Here is a 4,391-nt window from a genome sequence, read left to right on the forward strand (position 1 = left end):
AATTTAACAAATAATTTGATTCAATCATTTGAGTATCGAAAAGAAGAACTCAAGGCACTTAGCCCACATATATTCACTAGACATTAAAGTCACATAAGTACGGAATTCATGAATCGACTCAACACACAAAGCCTTCAACATTCTTACTCATGGCGAACAACACAACCTCTTAGGCACTCATTCATGGCCGATTATGCATGTTGATGTTGAGGCCAATTACATGTTTAACACCACACATGAATGGCACACATTTTACTAGCTAATGCTTTACATATTGTAGCTCAATACTTATAATATAGCATCAAGCACTCATATGGCCGATTATACTTAGTCATTCTTGCACCAAATCAACAATAAATTCCAAGATTTTCACATCATATGTGTACTAGGCGAATGTACTTGCAATTTCACAACCATTCTTCAACATTTTCTTCTTTAAACAAACATATTTATCACTTACTTCATAACCAAAACATCATGTGCAAACATATACACACATATAGGTGCAAGGCGAATCTCAAGGGGTTCATACCCATCCAAACACAATTTTTACCAATCAAGTAACAAGCATAAATCATGCTCATGAATGCACCATGGCGAATACCTCACACCATGCTCCTTTTAATTTTGTTTTTGGTCATGGTTAAACAAAGAATTCAATGTCCTACTCAAGAATACTAAAAGAAATTTCAAGAGTAGTCAATCCTTCATTACATGCATCATCAACAAGCTTCACATTTAGCATGCAATGGCTTTAACACAATATCAACCTTGGCCAAACACCATTTTCATGGCATAACAAGGATTTGAACCATGGCTAACATGCACATCAAGTTAGCAACCAAAACAAGCATGAATCTCATGACACAACCTCAAACATACCTTAATCTTGATGCAAGTATGACCAAATCTCCTTCTAGTTCTCTTCCAAGCCAAGCATGAAGCAAAACTCCTATCTTCTCCCTTAGTATTTTCGCCAAGAAGGAAAGAACAAGGATGAACAAATTTTTTCTTGTTTTTCTTTCACATACACGGCAATGTGGGGAAATGCCACACTCACACACATTTTTTTTCTTCTCTTCTCACAACTTAATTATTAAATCATTTCCCTCATCATCCATTAACAAAACATGTTTCAACATGTTTTCTTTGCCCATAACCCTTGTCATGGCCGGCCACTAAGCTTCCTTTTGGGGAAATTTGACATGCAAATCCCTTATTTTTGCATGCATGATTAACTAGTCATCACACATTTCCCCACCATACTTTCAAAGTTTACTACTAGGTCCTTTCTAGTGAAATTCACCTTTATAACACTAAATCGAATCATCAAAAATGCCACACACAAATTAACACATATCATAGGCATCAAAATAAATTTTAAATTATTTTTATGCCTCGATTTTGTGGTCCCGAAACCACATCCCGACTAGGGTCAATTTTGGGCTATCACACCCATGTTGTTTTGGCAGGCTCGACCACGGCCATGTCGCACGGTCGTGGCATTTTATCGCAGCCCGTGTTTGGGGAAATCCTTGCCCTATTTTCACAGGGCCATAAGCACACCCGTGTGATTGGCCGTGTCTCTGTGGAAAACCTGTGTTAGAGAGCTCCGTTAGTAAGTTAGATGTTGAAGACTAAATTTTAATGAAGTTAATACAGTTAGTGCTCGGGTTGCCTCCCAAGAAGCACTTATTTATAGTCTAAGCTCGACTTACCTCTCTGTTGAATGATCATGATGGTTCGAGGAGTTTATACTCCTCATTCCTGCTATCAATCATAAAATAAGGTTTTAAACAAGTGTTGTTTACCTTAAAAGTGCCGAACTTGGGATGACTCACCTCACCGTACCGAATGGAAAAATGCTGAGTACCATAAGAGGGATTTCTTCATTCAGTGTGGTAGTGACAATGTGGGGATCTGCGGTATCTAATAAGATTTTATCTCCAATTTTAAGTTGATTTGGAGAGATATCAAGCTCGTCTTGGCGTAGTTTTGGTTTATCGTGTGTTCTCGGTTTATGTGTTCGGCATTCATCTATCTTCTCTATTTGCAGCCTTCGTGCTTCATGAATAGATCCTTTACTATTGTTTGAGAGTAGCTCATGTACTTCCTTCAGACTTATCTCCTGAAAAGTGGGTTGTATCATGTGGTTAGTTTTAATGGAATGGTTTAGATGATCACCTTCAATTTTCGATGTGTTGTCAGAATTGTGAGCTTGAAGAGTGAGTGTGTCATCTCCTACGCGAAGCGTGAGCTCACCTGTGCCAACATCAATAATTGTTTTTGCAGTTGCTAAAAAGGGCCTTCCCAGAATTAAAAGAGTGTTGCTATCCTCCTCTATGTCTAAAACAATGAAGTCAATGGGAAATATAAACTTATCGATTTTTACTAGCACATCTTCAATAATACCCCTAGGAAATCTTATAGTTTTAGCTGCTAGTTGAATGCTTATCCTAGTCTGTTTGGGTTTCCCGAGACCTAGTTTCTTATACATTTTATAAGGCATGACGTTGATACTAGCCCCTAAATCAGCTAATGCATTATTAACATCTAAACTACCAATTAAGCAAGGAATCGTAAAACTCACTGGATCTTTTAGTTTGTTCGGTAGCTTATTTTTCAAAATAGCTGAGCACACTGCGTTTAGCTCCACATGCGATGCCTCGTCCAACTTCGACTTATTTACTAAAAGCTCTTTTAAGAATTTCATTGCGTTTGGCATCTGCGATAGGGCTTCAATAAACAGTAAGTTAATATGTAAATTTTTTAAGAGTTTAAGGAATTTACCAAATTGTTCATCTAAGCGATTTTCCCTTGTCGTGTTGGGGTATGGCACACGAGGTATATATTTGACATTCACCGTTTTGTTTTTATTGTTATCTACCTTACCTTGACTTTTACTTACCACAGTTTCTTGCCTCGGTTCTAGTTCAGGCTCAAAAACTCCTTTTTCATCTTGAATATTAATTGCATTTAGCTGTTCCCTTGGGTTGGGTTTAGTATTACTTGGCAAGCTACCTTGTGGTCGTTTGGAAATTATTTTAGAAAGCTGGTCTATTTGAGTTTTTAGCCCTTGGATCGACGCTTGTTGATTTTTACGTGCTGTCTCGTTGTTCTGGAAACGAGTTTCTGACACTGAAATAAACTTTGAGAGTATCTCTTCAAGGTTCGGCTTCTTTTCCTATTGGTAGGGTGGTTGTTGGTAGCCTGGAGTGGTTGTGGTCTTTGATTTCCTTGACTGCTCCACGAGAAATTGGGGTGGTTCCTCTAACCTGCATTGTAAGTGTTACTACATGGATTGTTTTGAGGTTGAGGATTATTACCCATGTAGTTTAATTGCTCGTTATCCATGTTGTAGCCATAAGGTTGGTATTCCGAATGGTTTGTTCCACCTCAACTTGCTTCGCACTGCATTACTAGGTGAACTTGTGAAGAACTAAGAAAACCATCAATCTTTTTATTTAAGGGTTCTACCTGATTAGAGAGCATGGTGACTGAATCGATGTTATAAACGCCGACTGTTTTCGTTGGCTTTGTCATCATGACTTGCCACTGATAGTTATTCAGTGACATCTCCTCTATAAACTCATAGGCATCTTCAGGTGTTTTATTATGGATGGTTCCGCCAGCAGCTACGTCAACCATTTGTCGAGTCGAAGGATTCAGGCCATTATGGAACATTTGAACCTGTAGCCAAAGCGGTAACCCATGGTGAGGGCACCTTCTCAAAAGGTCCTTGTATCTCTCCCATGCATTGTAGAGTGTTTTTAAATCCATCTGCACAAAAGAAGAGATATCATTACGTAATTTAGCCGTTTTAGCCGGCGAAAAATATTTTAGTAAAAATTTTTCGATCATTTGTTCCCATGTAGTAACTGACCATCATGGTAACGAGTTCAACCATTTTTTAGCTTTGTTCCTCAATGAAAAAGGGAATAACCGAAGACGAATGGCATCATCAGAGACACCATTAATTTGAAATGTATCGCATAGTTCTAAGAAGATGGCTAAATGAGCGTTGGGATCCTCATCCTACAAATCATCAATGTAACACCCCGAACCCGAGACCATCGCCGGTGTCGGACACGAGGGGTTAACAAGCCAAGTCCACATATTTTGCCCACCAATTTGACATTTCCAGTCAGGCTAGAAAACTGCGTCACCGTCGCCTTAAAAATCATATCTCGAGTTTCAAAACTCGGAAACTGGTTTCGTAAATTTTCCCTGAATTTAGACTCATATATCCATCCCTGGTTTCGGGCCAATTGGTACAGTTTATTAGTTAAAGTCACCCATGTTACAGGGATCGACGATTTGACCTTCGCGCGTTACAACTTGAATATCTCTCTGTACAGGGCTTTAATACTGGTGCCGTTTGTTTCTAATGA

General features: G+C 38.7%; 1 non-coding gene across 1 annotated transcript; it reads left to right on the forward strand.

The window, feature by feature from the left end:
• The first annotated feature begins 3,706 nt into the window (after positions 1 to 3,706).
• Positions 3,707 to 3,813, forward strand: LOC128287089 (small nucleolar RNA R71). Its single transcript, XR_008277789.1, has one exon. It is a non-coding gene; the product is annotated as a small nucleolar RNA R71 (small nucleolar RNA).
• The last annotated feature ends 578 nt before the right edge of the window (positions 3,814 to 4,391 follow it).

Source organism: Gossypium arboreum, chromosome 13 (genome assembly GCF_025698485.1).
Source record: "Gossypium arboreum isolate Shixiya-1 chromosome 13, ASM2569848v2, whole genome shotgun sequence".
Taxonomy (NCBI): domain Eukaryota; kingdom Viridiplantae; phylum Streptophyta; class Magnoliopsida; order Malvales; family Malvaceae; genus Gossypium; species Gossypium arboreum.